At 46.0% G+C, this 17,776-nt stretch overlaps 1 long non-coding RNA gene across 1 annotated transcript in view; it reads right to left on the bottom strand.

Moving 5' to 3' along the window:
* Window positions 1-99: 99 nt before the first annotated feature.
* LOC138365793 (uncharacterized) overlaps window positions 100-17,776 on the bottom strand; it is a 39,774-nt gene continuing 22,097 nt past the window's right edge. The window contains exon 3 of the long non-coding RNA XR_011229001.1: window positions 100-364. This is a non-coding gene — a long non-coding RNA (uncharacterized lncRNA). The remainder of the gene's footprint in view (window positions 365-17,776) is intronic.

The raw sequence follows: 17,776 nt of genomic DNA, 5'->3' as shown, positions 1-17,776 counted from the left end.
TTGTTTGGACCGAAAACTTGTGATAATTCTTTGCGTCAAGCTGGATAATAACAGATTTATATTTTAACTTGTACAAAGATTATAAAGCAGTCTATATAGTCTTGTTATTATGTGAATTTTATTTTTAACTTAGGATAAAAAACATGAATATCCAGGTACATAAACGAAAAGTAATAAGCCTTCCATGTCCATATTCAATTATGGTACTGCTATAGGGTGAACAGGATTCAGAGACATGCTAGTTTTGTCAACTTGATCCCATCCTCCTGAATATCTTGTACCAGTTGGACAGTCACTGACCCGATGTGCTCTAGGTCCGTTGTCCAAAGTTTTTGCTGCCCACACAAAGTTGACCTGTGTACAACTGGAATAAAAGACTATAGTTTGAAGTGAGTATTCTTTACCCATTAAAATTTAAATATTTACAATTTAAATACTGAAATATTTATGTGACTCGAGTATTATTTTATTATAGACTGAACTGTGGATTTATGATTCTTTAGGTAGAATACCTAATTACCGCAAGCTACCGCACGCTACACAAAGCTTCCTGGCAATACGTTAGTAATGAATAAATATGATATGTTAGGTTAGATTGACCTAACCTAACCTAACTTAACCAAACCAAACTGAACCTAACCTAACCTAACCTAACCAACGCTTGGATCGTCGACTTGATTTGACGTCACCAGCTCTTTATTTTCGTATAATTTCTTTATAAAAAGATACTTTTTCAGATTAAAATTATGTTTTTTCGTGTTGTACATTCAGCACCAATTAACATTATAATGAGTAAATATATCATATTTATTCATTACTAACGTATTGCCAGGAAGCTTAATACAGTACGTGAAGTGTTTTAAATGTCACAGTGAATACTGAGGTAAATAAAGTCCATCACTGGCTAACTGCCAACAAACTCACCCTCAATATTGACAAAACTTTCTATATTTTGTTTGACAATAAATCCTCAAATCAAATAAATCTCAGGATTAACAATACCCAAATTTGTAACGAAGTAGATGGCAAATTTCTGGGCGTTCTCATTGACCTCAAGCTGAATTTCCAGGGACACATTCTAAATATATAAAAAAAAAGTTTCAAAAACTGTTGGCATTCTTTCTAAGATCAGATATTATGTACCCCGACCTGCCCTGATGACAGTCTATTACTCTCTCATCTATCCTTATCTCAACCATGGTGTTTGTGCTTGGGGTTCTACTACCCAAAATCATTTACGTCCTCTAATTACTCAACACAAAGCTGCTATTAGGACAATATCTAACTGGCCCCAGACATCATTCGGTACCCTTACTCAAATCTCTGAGTATGTTAGATATTAAGTCACTGCACATCCTTTCATGTGTATTTTATATATATAAAACGCTGAACTGTAATATCAATCCTGACCTTAAAAGCTTCCTAGAAGGTTGTAACAGATCCCATGAACACCACACCAGAAACAAATACGTATTTGATATTCCAAGAGTACGACTTAATCAAACTAGAAATGCTTTACAAATCAAGGGACCTCGAATGTGGAATGACCTTCCCAATTATGTTAAAGACTGTACCTCTCCCAACCAGTTTAAGATAAAAACTAAGTACTACCTAATTAACTCAATGTAACCTACCTCACCCCCAAAATGTCAACCCATGTCTTCTATTTTAAACAATGCTGTTAGTTGACCAAATTGTATTTTTGCTTTTATCTGCCATGTTTCTCCCCCCCCCCCCCTTTTTTCATTTTTTTCTTATTTTTTCTCAACACAATTTATACTTTAATATAAGTTAGTATTAAGTTTTAGTCTAAGTGTTTTTCCTGCCCGAAACGCTATGCGTAATAGTGGCTTTAGGCATTGTATGTACTAGCTCTAGCTATAAATCCATCAACTTTTGTATTTCACCTTGTATGTATGTACTTTACCTGAATAAATATTTGTATTTGTATTTTGTATTTGAAGCTTGTGTAGCTTGCGGTAATTAGACGGACCGTTCAGGAGAGCTTATGCTGTTACACATTTAATTATCTATTTATTTTATTTATTTTGATATATACAAGAAGGTACATTGGGTTTGTGAGGGTACATAGCATGGTGTTTACATTCTTGTAAAGCCTCTAATATGCCCGAAGCCTCTGCCCGAAACGCTGCGCGTGCTAGTGGCTTTACAAGACTGTAATTACCATATTTGTATCCTCACATTCCTTATGTACATTCTTGTATATGCATAAATAAATAAATAAATAAATAAATAAATATGCGCAACGTTTCGGGGAAGGGGGTGGGCGTTTCGTTGTGAAGTGGACGGTGGCTACTGCATGAATGGGGACGGGACACTATTGTTGCTGTTGTTATAGATTCAGTTACTCGGAACAAGTTCCAAGTAGCACGGGCTATGGTGAGCCCGTAGTGGACTTACGTGGCACAGGAACGGTTCTTTGTCGTGAGCGGGGACTCTTCTTCCAGTCCCTTAAATACGTCACCCATACTGCGTGCGCAGCGTTTGCGGAAGGTGCTGCGCCAATAATAATAATAATAGTAATAATAATAATAATAATAATTTATTTAGGAACAGTACATACATAGTTGCAGCGTTACAGTACAAACATTCTGTTAGATTTAAGATAGAGGTAGTACATACAATACCTAATGCCACTAGCACGCATAGCGTTAATTTCGGGCAAGGAGAGGTGGGGAAAAAACACTAAGACTAAAACTTAATAGTAATTGAGCTTAAAGTATAAATTGTGTTGAATGAAACAATAAATTAAAAAAAAGGGGGGAACATGGTAGAAAATAGCCAATATGCAAGTTGGTCAACAAACAGCATTTTTTTTTTTTAAATAGTAAGACATGGGTTGACATTTGGGGGTGAGGTAGGTTACATGGAGTTAAATGGCCACTGCCTTTTGAACGAAAGGCGGTGGAGTTTCTGATGGGGAAGGAAGAGACAATTGCGCATCGCGTTCCGCAAGGCGCGGTGCGGCCAGCTTGGGTGGTATAAAAAACGCGGGAAGTCAGGTCTCTCCCTCACTCCATTTCTCGACCCGGTCCACGATTCACGAAGCGGCTCCACGCTCAGCGCCGCGCCTCATCGACACGTGGGCCAATACTCTATACTGCATCTCAAGCCTGCTTTCTGCGTACACAAGATTTCTCAAGCAAAGGTACCCCATCCCCGCTACTATGGCCCCAGATCTGACGTTCTCTATTCCTTTGGGGCCTTCGACATCCCAGGCCGGTACGGCAGGGGCTCCCTGCCCTACTCAGCAAACCTTAAGGTGAGAGAGTTTTCCTGTTCAAGTTAGTCAGGACTATCCCCAGTGCTGGCGTGTGATTGCGCCGTCCCTCGCAGTCCGTTTGTACCGCCTTAGCTAGTTCCCTGGGCCTTCCGCCTTTTTGCCTGCCTGGGGTTGCAGGTGCGCCTCAAGGTCGGGACTGGTGTGCTGGTTGTCTGCGGCGACTCCATGTGGCCAGGTTTCGGTGGTCCTGTACCCCTGGGGCCCGGCCCTAATGCATGCTCGGTGGAGCATTCGTCCCAGGTGTGCCCTCCCAGGCGTTTATGCCTGAAACGCTTTGCGTAATAGTGGCTTTAGGCATTGTATGTACTAGCTCTATCTATAAGTCCCCCAATCTTTGTAAAAATTTCTTGGATGTATGTACCTTACCTAAATAAACATTTATTTATTTATTTATTTATTTATTTATTTTATTTATCGGGAGCCCGGTTTGCTGTGCCCCTAGGCTTGCGCTTTTAACGCAAGGGCGCTTTTAACGCCCTCCCAGGCGTTATGCCCGAAACGCTTTGCGTAATAGTAGCTTTAAGCATTGTATGTACTAGCTCTATCTACAAGTCCACAAATCTTTGTAAAAATTTCTTGGATGTATGTACCTTACCTAAATAAACATTTATTTATTTATTTATTTATTTTATTTATCGGGAGCCCGGTTTGCTGTGCCCCTAGGCTTGCCCCTAGGGGCCATGTTTCGCCCGCGCCTACTGTGGTCTGGCTCGCCCTCTGTGGCGACGACACGTGACTGGTTTCTGTGGACCTGAGCCCTGGGGACCAAGCCTGGTAGGCGGCGCCCACGTGGCTTGGAGCTCGGTGGAGCACTCGCCCCAGAGATGCTCTTCGTTACCTCCCCCCTCCCACCCAGGCGTCTTCCCTGGAACCCGGTATGTTGCGTCTCCTAGGCTTGTCCCTAGGGGCCAGGGTTCGTGACGCGCTCGGTCGTGCGTGTCCGGCCAGGCTCCCTGCGAGCGTCCTGGCGTCACCCTTGGTGGCGACGCCTCCTGGCCGGGTTATTTAGTTGTCTTTGTCCCTAGGGCCCGACCCTACGGGCCCATGCCAAGGTCGGCATCACCCACGTGGCATGGCGCTCCGTGGAGCGCTTGCCTTGGGTTGTGTTCCGCTTCCTACCTGTCCCTCTCCCTCTCGCCCACGGGCAGGAGGCGCCCTTGTGGCGGCGGTGCCCCGGTGGGTAGGCCCAAAGCTTTCTTGCTAAAGGCTGCCTTTGCGTCAGCCAGTGTCGCCCGGCATGTTCTTCCTCAGACATTTGTCTGGACGGTGTAGCCCAGCTTGTTCGTCCCAGTTGTTTGTCCGTCCGATGTTGCTCGGTTTTGTCCGTAACTAGGCGTTTGTCTGGCTGGTGTAGCCCAGCCTATTCGTACCTAGATGTTTGTCTGGCTGGTGTAGCCCAGCCTATTCGTACCTAGATGTTTGTCTGGCTGGTGTAGCCCAGCTTGTTCGTACCTAGACGTTTGTCTGGCTGGTGTAGCCCAGCTTGTTTGTCCGTCCGGTGTTGCTCGGTTTTGTCCGTAACTAGGCGTTTGTCTGGCTGGTGTAGCCCAGCCTGTTCGTACCTAGATGTTTGTCTGGCTGGTGTAGCCCAGCCTATTCGTACCTAGATGTTTGTCTGGCTGGTGTAGCCCAGCCTGTTCGTACCTAGACGTTTGTCTGGCTGGTGTAGCCCAGCCTGTTCGTACCTAGATGTTTGTCTGGCTGGTGTAGCCCAGCCTGTTCGTACCTAGATGTTTGTCTGGCTGGTGTAGCCCAGCCTGTTCGTACCTAGATGTTTGTCTGGCTGGTGTAGCCCAGCCTGTTCGTACCTAGATGTTTGTCTGGCTGGTGTAGCCCAGCCTGTTCGTACCTAGATGTTTGTCTGGCTGGTGTAGCCCAGCCTGTTCGTACCTAGATGTTTGTCTGGCTGGTGTAGCCCAGCCTGTTCGTACCTAGATGTTTGTCTGGCTGGTGTAGCCCAGCCTGTTCGTACCTAGATGTTTGTCTGGCTGGTGTAGCCCAGCCTGTTCGTACCTAGATGTTTGTCTGGCTGGTGTAGCCCAGCCTGTTCGTACCTAGATGTTTGTCTGGCTGGTGTAGCCCAGCCTGTTCGTACCTAGATGTTTGTCTGGCTGGTGTAGCCCAGACTATTCGTACCTAGATGTTTGTCTGGCTGGTGTAGCCCAGCCTGTTCGTACCTAGATGTTTGTCTGGTTGGTGTAGCCCAGCTCGTTCGTCCCAGACGTTTGTCTGGCTGGTGTAGCCCAGCTCGTTCGTCCCAGTCGTTTGTCTGGCTGGTGTAGCCCAGCTTGTTCGCCCCAGACGTTAGTCTGGCTGGTGTAGCCCAGCTTGTTCGTCACAGCTGTTTGTCTGGCTGGCGCAGCCCTGCTTGTTCGTCATAGATGTTTCGTCTGACCGGTGGAGCCCGGCTTGTTCGTACACTGACGTTTAGTCTGGCTGGTGTAGCCCGGTCTGTTCGTACCCAGTCCTCTGGGCTGGCCGGTGCATCCCGGCTTGTTTGATCCATGGCGTCTCGTCTTCATGGTGTAGCCGCCTGTTCCCGCACGTACACGTTCCCTCCTGTTTCCCTGTCCTGTCCAACTCCAGCCAGTTGTGTCCAGACCACGGTTGTGTACGGTCGCAAGGTTGGCGCTCTTGGCGTCCGCTGATTGGTGGCAGGTGGAGTATTGCCCCACACTCTTCGTTTTTGCACGTGGTGATACAGAATATTGTTAATTTATTCTCGATTATTGACAGCGTCGAAGAAATGGCTGAGGCGGTATGCCTAAGTGGTAGTGAGGAGGACAGACAAGATGATAACAGACCGTTTGAAGTAGTAGCGAACAGAAAGAAACGGAGAAATAATAACAGACAGCGAGACAGTGAGAGTGACGATGAAATTACAAAGAGACCAAAGAATGAGACCTTACTCAGCAAGACTCAAGACAAGCAATTTACTAGAAGGAAGAGGCTGTTGTTCCCTACAAATGCCAATTGAATTTCCACCAAAAGCTAGAGTGGACGGTACGTCTAGCTAAACAATGTTTGGAATACGAACCACTCTTCAAGGAGGGTCTTCACCGGCCCTACATAACAGTTGGGACTGAACAGGCCGTGGAACGCCTCACGACGGTTGGTTTTGAAAATGTAGTGATGGTTCCTCCAGAAGAAGGTATGTTGCACACAAAGATCATAGTTTTCAAGTTTCCAACCTATTTGGATCCTGACTGTCTTCTTCTTAACAATGATAATGTCTGGGCAAAGAGGAACAGTGTTCGTGGTGACAAACAAAGCCAGGTTGTTGCCTTGGTAAAGGGTGAGGCGCCGGAGAAAATTTTTGTGCAAGGACTAGGCTATAGGAACGTTGCAAAATACATTGAGGAGCCCATACTGTGCATGAAGTGTTCACGTTGGGGACATATGGCATGGAAATGCCAGTTTGACTCCAGGTGTCGGTATTGTGGGAAAAAACATGACTCGCGAGAGTGTAGAATCAAGATTGAAAGAAGTGAAAAAATCGTCCCATTTTGTTGCAACTGTCGAGGCAGCCACAATGCTGGTTCCTCTCTATGCCCCATGAAGCCTCATCTGAAAGAGACTAGGACGGGTCCTACAAGCAGGATAGATGTATCCTCGCAGCAAGGAAAGATTGTGCAAGAGGAACATGGAGGAAACAGTTGGAAGCCAACGACAGCCCCTATGATCAATGTGTGGGAAAAAGGAACGGAGAAAGTAAAGGCGAGCTTAGGGAAAGTACATCATGCAGTGGAAAAACTGAAACCTTGTGACGACAAGGTTCAGGACAATATGGTCACCTCTGAGGTTGGTAATCAAATTTTGGAGTATCTAAAAAAAACTAGATAAGAGGATTGAGGCATTGGAAAAATTGGCTATGGTGGGTAGACGGGGTGAAGATGGTGGTGAAACAAGACGTGTAATTGAAAGTAAAACGGGACGTGAAATGGAAAGTGAAACGTGCGTAGAAGAAAGTAATGATGTGCATGAGGTAACGATGATAGAGGATAGTCAGGAGAATACACTTTCTAGTAGTGTTCGCGGTGTTCAACCTCCTGTTGTGACGAATGGTGAAAGAACGGTTAAAGTAAAACGGGTTACAGAAATAACAAAGAAAATAGATATGAATAATATTACCTTCGATGTTAGTAGTAGTTGTGAAAGTGAGGAGAAAGAAAAAATGTTACGGTGTTGGAAGGAAGTTTCTAAGGTACTTTCGTATCTCATGGAATGTGACGGACAGGGCAAAGGTAGTTTTATTATTAATCATGGATGAAAGTAAATTGAGAATATTATCTTCGAACATTAATGGATTAAAAACTAGAGCGGTGGATGTACACTATTATACTCTTAGAGAGGATATTGAGATAGTAGCACTCCAGGAAACTGGGGATAGGGATGGTAGCATACTGAGGCTAAATGGCTATAGAGGTTTTCACTTATATGCTGATGGAGGAACTAGGGGGGTCTCATGTTATGTCAAAAGTACCATACCTGCCGAGATAACTGGAATCCCTCAGAGATATAGAGGTATTGAAAGTATTAGCTTGCGGATACAATTAAAGGACCAAGAGTTAAATTTCATTAATCTATACATCTCTGATAGCTCCCTTGATTTAAGATACTTGCCAGATTCCTTCTTTTCTGAAGATACACTTGTGGTAGGGGATTTTAATGCCAGACATCCAGCTTTAGGATCAAGGGGTAAAGCAAATAGGAATGGTTGCAGATGGTACCAGTTTTTGCAGGAACATGAAGATGTTCAACTGCTGGGCGAGCCCTCTCCTACTCATTTGAGGGGAGGGAGATTAGATTATGCTTGTTTAATAAATGCTGAGGGCATAGAGGGGAATTGTCTTACTGTGGATGAAATGCTAAGTGATCATTTTGCATTACAAATACAGCTTAAACTAAATAAAAAGCATGCCTGCCTTCAGAGGAAAAGGTTAAAGTTTAATGAGGGAGAATTAAGGGGTCTTGTTGGCCATATTAAGTCTTGGTATGATACTTATAAGCCAGTTTCGGCAGAAGCATTTTATGAAGATTTGATTAAGGAGGTAGATGTATTTAATGCAACATTGAACCGGAAACCATCTAGTATAAAAAGGCATCCCCCAGAAAAGAAAATTATACACATGACAAGATGCTTAAGGGGTGGACATTAACAATGAGGAGAGCTCACAGGAATTGGAATAGGAATGGTAGGACTGAGGAAGGGAAGAATGCTTTACTGGCAGTTGCTAGGCTGTGTGGGGAGAAGAGAAAGGAAATTAGGAGCAAGTATTGGCAGGAATTTGCAGAGAAAGTTGGGAGTAACAGAAACTTGAAAGAAATCTGGCAAGACGTAAATAAAATAAGGGGTAAAAAGCATAATTTTGTTGCACATCCAGACCCGCAAGGAATTGCAAATGGGCTCGTAAATAAATGGGCGGAAGCTGCCAGACTTAGTTCATTACCCGCTGTAACGAGAGAGTCATTAGATTCTTGGAAAGATCTAAGAAAGGATTTTATACTTATAGCAGGTAACAGTGGTGATGTCACTTGCACAGGTATTACCAGAGAAGAACTTCGCTTTCGCTTTGATGTCCAAAGATGTCACTTGCACAGGTATTACCAGAGAAGAACTTCGCTTTCGCTTTGATGTCCAAAGAGCTTGGAAAGGATGTGGGAGGAAGAAGGATGGGGCGATGAAATTCTTGGAAGAGGATTTGGATGTGGAGAGAGGAGGCTTGAAAGTTCGGTGGCCCGTCCACCTTGGATTGGAGATGTTTTTTCAGTCAAAGCCTGTAGCTTAAGTTCTTCTTGGGCGGCAGGAGGCTAGTGGTGGGGCAGGGTGATGTCGTCCTGGTTGACTTGAGGTGGTCTGTCTGGCTTGGAGGAGGCGTCTTCCTTATTGAGGTGGTGAGAGGTAAGTTCACTGTTGCTTGGTGGTGTCTTGGCCAGGAGGTATTCGCATGTACTTCCCAAATGATAGCTTTGGTATTGGTGTTCCTGTCGGGTCTTCATCTTCTTCCAGGAAGGTCACTTGTCCCCTCTTGAAGTCGAATTTAGGGTCGATGTATTCACTCTCCAGGGCGCAGAGGTCTACATAATGTTCCACGGTCTCGTGGTGGACAAACACAGGGTAAGGAATGCTGGTCCTGAGCTGGTTGATGATCCTGTTGCATTCTAAGGCAATGACCATTCTTGTGCTTCGATTGCCGTTGAAAGTGCCAACGTGATTGAGGTAAAGTCCATAGCAGGGCACTTTCTTGCTTGATTTGCTTGGGTTTAGGTCGAAGTCTGGGGCCTCATATGTGAAGGTCTCAGCCAAGGCTTCTAGGAACTCTGGATCTGAATCTGATTCTGATTCCACTTGCTGACTTTTTGCTCTCCTTTTCTTCCGTCTCCGGCTGGTGGGGGCAGGTGATGAGGTTGACTGGTCTGCTGTGGAGGTAGTCTGGGTGGATGCTGTTGCCTGGGTGACTTGTGCTGGGTTCGACTCCGGTGGTGGTGGTTGCGGTATGACTGCGGTTACTGTTGGTGTTGGAATTTCGTCTGTTTGGGTTGAAGCAGTGTTGTGATGTTGAAATAGGTCTGCTGGTATCAACATTGTAGGCAGGTTGTTCTGGGCGAGCAGCCTGTTCAGTACTCTCACGTATTTTGCGTTGTCTGTTCCCGCCTCTCTCTCAGCTACACTGATCAGGCATGGGATGAGAGTGGTGTTGGTCGAGGCCGCTGATTGGTTGACAGTCAAGTTGGTTGGCTGAGCTGCAGTCGCCTGTGTCCTGGGTCCCCATTGGGGGGTGGTCTGGCCTGGTGTGGACGTCTGTGTAGCAGGAGCAGAAGCGTTGGGAAGCACTGGAAACGATGTAGCTTGGATATTGAAGCTCGCCGGCTGATTGGTTGTTGGGTTGGCAGTTACTGTTTTATTTATTTCATCTAGTCGTACTTGGCAGTCCATGGAGACGGCGATGTGAGCTCCTCCACAATTGAGGCACAGTTTGATGGTTGACCGGCAGGTTTTGAAGTGATGATCCTGGGTACAAATGCTGCATTTAACCTCTGCTTGTTGGCAGTTCTTGGTATCATGATCGTACTTGTAGCACTTAAAGCACTGGCGAATGTTGTAGTACCGTTCCTTCTTTACAGTGTCAGGTGTGATGGAAATATCCAGACATCTAAATCCATTTTCCACAGCTTGGGTCGCTGCAGCAGCTGTTGTGAAGGTGACCTTGAGAGTAGGCCTAGGGTTGTCGTTGTTCTTGATGACCTTGACTGTAGCAGCAGTCAGAGCCGGGTTTCTGGTGTTGATACTATCAAGTATGGTACCAGGGTCTTGGGTGGCGATGTAGACACTCGTGTGGCTGACGAAGATGGTTCGTTCAGCCAAGTAGCGACGGTTAGGAGTGATGATCAGGTTGGAGTTTCGTAGGGCGTCCTGGTGTTCTGGTGCAAACAGTTGCTCCAGAGCTTGCTCGCTTGAATAAAGAAGTACAGCGCCGTCAGCATCGTCACGGATGTCCAACGGGGCTGCATTCGTGATGTCAACGATTTTCCTTCAGAGAAGAACTAATAACGGCGATTAAAGGTGGGAAATCTACCGCCCCTGGGGAGGATGGAGTAACTTATGAAATACTTAATGAACTTGCCACTATGACGAAAAGCCCACTTTTAGACCTCTTTATTATTAGTTATAAAGAGGGCAGTATTCCCAGTAAATGGAAAAAAAAAGCTATGATCATCCCTATCCCTAAAGCCAATGGAGAGTATAGACCTGTGTCTTTAACCTCGTGTTTTTGTAAAATGATGGAGAGGATCATTTTAAATAGACTTTTATATATAATAGGTGATCAGCTGTCTAGTAATTTGTTCGGGTTCCTCAAAGGAAAAAGTACCTCTGATTGTATTATTAAATGTCTAGCTGATGAAAATGATTATTACAGAATTTTCATTGATTTACAAGGAGCTTTTGATAAAGCCAACAAAGAGGTTATTTTATATGAATTAGCTAGTCTTGGTGTTAAAGGGAGATTATTGCGCTGGATAGGGGATTATCTTTACGAAAGGAAGGCTCAGGTGTGGTATCAAGGTTGTATGTCAGGTGTGAGGTCTTTTGAACTCGGCACACCTCAGGGAGGAGTGTTGAGTCCCACCCTGTTTAATGTACTAATGAATAAGATAGCATCTGAGAGATACTCAAATGGGGTAACTCCGATCATATATGCCGATGATATTTTGTTTCAGGGCAAAGATATTTCAAAGGTTCAAACAGTGTTGGACAATTTCGGAAACCTGTGTCACCATATGGGATTGGTGGTTAATGAAAACAAAACTAAGTTTGAATGTAGAAGTCGGAGGCCCATTATATTGAAAATAAATGGTAAAAATATAGAGAGAGTTAATATATATAAATATTTAGGCATATACGTTGGATATACCCATGAGAGTTTGGAAGCTGAGATGAACAGACTGTTGGGTCAATGTCGGAAGAGATTACAACCTCTGAAGGCCTTGGCATGCTGTGGAAAGGGAGTGGGAGTCCCTGTGCTACGAATGATATACTTGAGTACTGTAAGATCTCTTACTGATTATGCTGCACCTGTCATTTCTTGTTTTGGTAAAGGTAGGATGGGTAAGTTGGAGAAGGTACAAAATGAAGCCATGAGAATTATCTTAGGATGCCCAAGAAATGCTATGATTGAGATAATGAGGATGGAGTTGAATCTGCAGAGTATTGGGGATAGAATTGCAGAGATAAATGTAGCCTCTGCCATTAGATTAATGAGAGGTTATCTTGAGGTTATCTTGAGATGATTTCGGGGCTTTAGTGTCCCCGCGGCCCGGTAATCGACCAGGCCTCCACCCCCAGGAAGCAGCCCGTGACAGCTGACTAACTCCCAGGTACCTATTTACTGCTAGGTAACAGGGGCATTCAGGGTGAAACAAACTTTGCCCATTTGTTTCTGCCTCGTGCGGGAATCGAACCCGCGCCACAGAATTACGAGTCCTGCGCGCTATCCACCAGGCTACGAGGCCCCTGGGGAGCTAATGAATTAATCCTCTCGGTTCAAAAGGTGGGAAGTAGTGAACAGTGTATGATGAAGAAGAGAGTATATATGAATAAATTATGTTATAATGTTATAAAGTATGATGTTATTACAGAGTGTATTGCTGTGCCCAAGAGAAAATTTACACCACCATGGGAGGATTGTAATGTAGATGTAGTAATTACTCCCTTGCATAAGAAAAAAAGTATGTATGAAATAGGAGAGCTGAGGGCAACATATGATTGTATAATTAGAAAACTGCCAACAGAAAACACTCTACATGTATATTGTGATGGGTCAGTAGCTAGGGATGGGAAGGCAGGATGTGGAGTCTTGATCAGGGAGTACACTGACAACGGCACTGTAGATACTGTTATTGGACGCCGCTTAACTGACAATGTCTCTTCAACGCAGGCTGAACTCCAAGGAGTATTAGCAGGATTACAGGAAGTAGTCAAATGTGGTAAAAATGCTTGCTTCTTTATTGACAGCAGAGGAGCGTTAGAGTCTTTAAATAGCAGACGCCCAGTATATCAGAATATTGTGATAGAGTGTAGAGAGAATGTTAAGAGACTAGAAAAAACTGGGTATAAAGTAAGATTCATGTGGATCCCTTCACATGTGGGAATACTGTTGAATGAGGTAGTTGATGACACAGCGAAGAGAGCCACTGAAAAAACTCTTGTTGATGTTGTATGTCAGTTAACCTTGAAACAAATAAAAACAAGAATCAAGATGATCCAGGAGGGTGAAGAAATGATAAAGAGAATGGCAATGGTGGACAGTAGTAACACACTTAAGAATTATTCAATAATAAATACAAATTCGTCCTTCACTTATGGTAAAGGAAAGTCTACTTGGAAGGATTCAATTTACATGAGATTAAGATTAGGATACAAATATATCTGGCAATACAGTGTTGATGTCAGTGAAAAAGATAAGGAGTGTAAATTATGTAGTATGCCGCACACCCACACCTTAGAACATTATGTATTAGAGTGTCAACTTATTGAAAACTATAGAAATAAGGAAATAGTGTACCACATCAAATTGTTTGGATGTGTGATAATGGTATGATAGACAGTATACTTAGGAGCTACAAGAATTTTGCCCCAAGAGTGTAACAATTATATGCTGTACTTACTATATAAACCTGCAATGTTAAATGGGATTCTTGTAATGTTATTTGTCTATTTGTACTCACTGAATTTGTACGCCCCTTGAGGGACTTGAAGTAGAGGGGGGTAGAAATAGCCTAAGCTACTCTATCCCTTTGAGATGTATTTCTTGCTTATCTCAATAAACATACTTGAACTTGAACCTACTCCAGCGCAGGTACATGCCGTCGAGCGGTCTGTCCGCTTGGGTGGATGCCAGCGTAAAACCTGTGGATGCCAGCGTAAAGCCTGTGGATGCCAGCGTAAAGCATGTGGATGCCAGCATAAAGCCTGTGGCTGCCAGCATAAAGCCTGTGGCTGCCAGCATAAAGCCTTTGGCTGCCAGCATAAAGCCTTTGGCTGCCAGCATAAAGCCTGTGGATGCCAGCATAAAGCCTGTGGATGCCAGCATAAAGCAAGTGGGTGCCAGCATAAAGCCTGTGGATGCCAGCATAAAGCCTGTGGATGCCAGCATAAAGCAAGTGGGTGCCAGCATAAAGCATGTGGATGCCAGCATAAAGCATGTGGATGCCAGCATATAGCATGTGGATGCCAGCATAAAGCCTCTGCATGCCAGCATAAAGCCTCTGCATGCCAGCATAAAGCCTGTGGATGCCAGCATAGGGCCTGTGGATGCCAGCATAAAGCCTGTGGATGCCAGCATAAAGCCTGTGGATGCCAGCATAAAGCATGTGGATGCCAGCATAGAGTCTGTGGATGCCAGCAGAAAGCCTGTGGATGCCAGCATAAAGCCTGTGGCTGCCAGCATAAAGCCTGTGGCTGCCAGCATAAAGCCTGTGGCTGCCAGCATAAAGCCTGTGGCTGCCAGCATAAAGCCTGTGGATGCCAGTATAAAGCCTGTGGATGCCAGCATAAAGCCTGTGGATGCCAGTATAAAGCCTGTGGATGCCAGCATAAAGCCTGTGGATGCCAGCATAAAGCCTGTGGATGCCAGTATAAAGCCTGTGGATGCCAGCATAAAGCCTGTGGCTGCCAGAATAAAGCCTGTGGCTGCCAGCATAAAGCCTGTGGATGCCAGTATAAAGCCTGTGGCTGCCAGCATAAAGTCTGTGGCTGCCACCATAAAGCCTGTGGATGCCAGCATAAAGCCTGTGGATGCCAGTATAAAGCCTGTGGATGCCAGCATAAAGCCTGTGGATGCCAGCATAAAGCCTGTGGCTGCCAGAATAAAGCCTGTGGCTGCCAGCATAAAGCCTGTGGATGCCAGTATAAAGCCTGTGGCTGCCAGCATAAAGCCTGTGGATGCCAGTATAAACCCTGTGGCTGCCAGCATAAAGTCTGTGGCTGCCACCATAAAGCCTGTGGATGCCCACATAAAGCCTGTGGCTGCCAGCATAAAGCCTGTGGATGCCAACATAAAGCCTGTGGATGCCAGCATAAAGCCTGTGGATGCCAGTATAAAGCCTGTGGATGCCAGCATAAAGCCTGTGGATGCCAGCATAAAGCCTGTGGCTGCCAGAATAAAGCCTGTGGCTGCCAGCATAAAGCCTGTGGATGCCAGTATAAAGCCTGTGGCTGCCAGCATAAAGCCTGTGGATGCCAGTATAAAGCCTGTGGCTGCCAGCATAAAGTCTGTGGCTGCCACCATAAAGCCTGTGGATGCCCACATAAAGCCTGTGGCTGCCAGCATAAAGCCTGTGGATGCCAGCATAAAGCCTGTGGATGCCAGCATAAAGCCTGTGGATGCCAGCATAAAGCCTGTGGATGCCAGCATAAAGCCTGTGGCTGCCAGAATAAAGCCTGTGGCTGCCAGCATAAAGCTTGTGGATGCCAGTATAAAGTCTGTGGCTGCCAGCATAAAGCCTGTGGATGCCAGCATAAAGCCTGTGGATGCCAGTATAAAGCCTGTGGATGCCAGCATAAAGCATGTGGATGCCAGCATAAAGCATGTGGATGCCAGCATAAAGCATGTGGATGCCAGCATAAAGCATGTGAATGCCAGCATAAAGCCTCTGCATGCCAGCATAAAGCCTGTGGATGCCAGCATAAAGCATGTGGATGCCAGCATAAAGCCTCTGGATGCCAACATAAAGCCTCTGGATGCCAACATAAAGCCTCTGGATGCCAACATAAAGCCTCTGGATGTCAGCATAAAGCCTCTGGATGCCAACATAAAGCCTCTGGATGTCCGCATAAAGCCTCTGGATGCCAGCATAAAGCCTCTGGATGTCAGCATAAAGCCTCTGGATGCCAGCATAAAGCCTGTGGCTGCCAGCATAAAGCCTGTGGCTACCAGCATAAAGCCTGTGGCTGCCAGCATAAAGCCTCTGGATGCCAGCATAAAGCCTGTGGCTGCCAGCATAAAGCCTGTGGCTGCCAGCATAAAGCCTGTGGCTGCCAGCATAAAGCCTGTGGCTGCCAGCATAAAGCCTGTGGCTGCCAGCATAAAGCCTCTGGATGCCAGCATAAAGCCTCTGGATGCCAGCATAAAGCCTCTGGATGCCAGCATAAAGCCTCTGGATGCCAGCATAAAGCCTCTAGCTGCCAGCATAAAGCCTCCAGCTGCCAGCATAAAGCCTGTGGATGCCAGCATAAAACCTGTGGCAGCCAGCATAAAGTCTGTGGATACCCACATAAAGCATGTGGATGCCAGCATAAAGCCTGTGGCTGCCAGAATAAAGCCTGTGGCTGCCAGCATAAAGTCTGTGGCTGCCACCATAAAGCTTGTGGATGCCAGCATAAAGCCTGTGGATGCCAGCATAAAGCCTGTGGATGCCAGTATAAAGCCTGTGGATGCCAGCATAATGTCTGTGGCTGCCAGCATAAAGCCTGTGGATGCCAGCATAAAGCCTGTGGCTGCCAGCATAAAGCCTGTGGCTGCCAGCATAAAGCCTGTGGCTGCCAGCATAAAGCCTGTGGCTGCCAGCATAAAGCCTGTGGATGCCAGCATAAAGCCTGTGGATGCCAGCATAAAGCCTGTGGCTGCCAGCATAAAGCCTGTGGCTGCCAGCATAAAGCATGTGGCTGCCAGCATAAAGCCTGTGGCTGCCAGCATAAAGCATGTGGCTGCCAGCATAAAGCCTGTGGCTGCCAGCATAAAGCCTGTGGATGCCAGCATAAAGCCTGTGGATGCCAGTATAAAGCCTGTGGCTGCCAGCATAAAGTCTGTGGCTGCCACCATAAAGCCTGTGGATGCCCACATAAAGCCTGTGGCTGCCAGCATAAAGCCTGTGAATTCCAGCATAAAGCCTGTGGATGCCAGCATAAAGCCTGTGGATGCCAGTATAAAGCCTGTGGATGCCAGCATAAAGCCTGTGGCTGCCAGCATAAAGCCTGTGGCTGCCAGCATAAAGCCTGTGGATTCCAGCATAAAGCCTGTGGATGCCAGCATAAAGCCTGTGGATGCCAGCATAAAGCCTGTGGATGCCAGTATAAAGCCTGTGGATGCCAGCATAAAGCCTGTGGCTGCCAGCATAAAGCCTGTGGCTGCCAGCATAAAGCCTGTGGCTGCCAGCATAAAGCCTGTGGATGCCAGCATAAAGCCTGTGGATGCCAGCATTAAGCCTGTGGCTGCCAGCATAAAGCCTGTGGCTGCCAGCATAAAGCCTGTGGCTGCCAGCATAAAGCCTGTGGCTGCCAGCATAAAGCATGTGGATGCCAGCATAAAGCATGTGGATGCCAGCATAAAGCATGTGAATGCCAGCATAAAGCCTCTGCATGCCAGCATAAAGCCTGTGGATGCCAGCATAAAGCCTGTGGATTCCAGCATAAAGCCTGTGGATGCCAGCATAAAGCCTGTGGATGCCAGTATAAAGCCTGTGGATGCCAGCATAAAGCCTGTGGCTGCCAGCATAAAGCCTGTGGCTGCCAGCATAAAGCCTGTGGCTGCCAGCATAAAGCCTGTGGCTGCCAACATAAAGCATGTGGATGCCAGCATAAAGCATGTGGATGCCAGCATAAAGCATGTGAATGCCAGCATAAAGCCTCTGCATGCCAGCATAAAGCCTGTGGATGCCAGCATAAAGCATGTGGATGCCAGCATAAAGCCTCTGGATGCCAACATAAAGCCTCTGGATGCCAACATAAAGCCTCTGGATGCCAACATAAAGCCTCTGGATGTCAGCATAAAGCCTCTGGATGCCAGCATAAAGCCTCTGGATGCCAATATAAAGCCTCTGGATGTCTGCATAAAGCCTCTGGATGCCAGCATAAAGCCTCTGGATGTCAGCATAAAGCCTCTGGATGCCAGCATAAAGCCTCTGGATGCCAGCATAAAGCCTGTGGCTGCCAGCATAAAGCCTGTGGCTGCCAGCATAAAGCCTGTGGCTGCC

Source organism: Procambarus clarkii, chromosome 18 (genome assembly GCF_040958095.1).
Source record: "Procambarus clarkii isolate CNS0578487 chromosome 18, FALCON_Pclarkii_2.0, whole genome shotgun sequence".
In the NCBI taxonomy this organism is placed as follows: domain Eukaryota; kingdom Metazoa; phylum Arthropoda; class Malacostraca; order Decapoda; family Cambaridae; genus Procambarus; species Procambarus clarkii.
The sequence above is the reverse complement of the archived record's forward strand: the minus strand, read 5'-3'. Positions and strand labels throughout refer to the sequence as shown.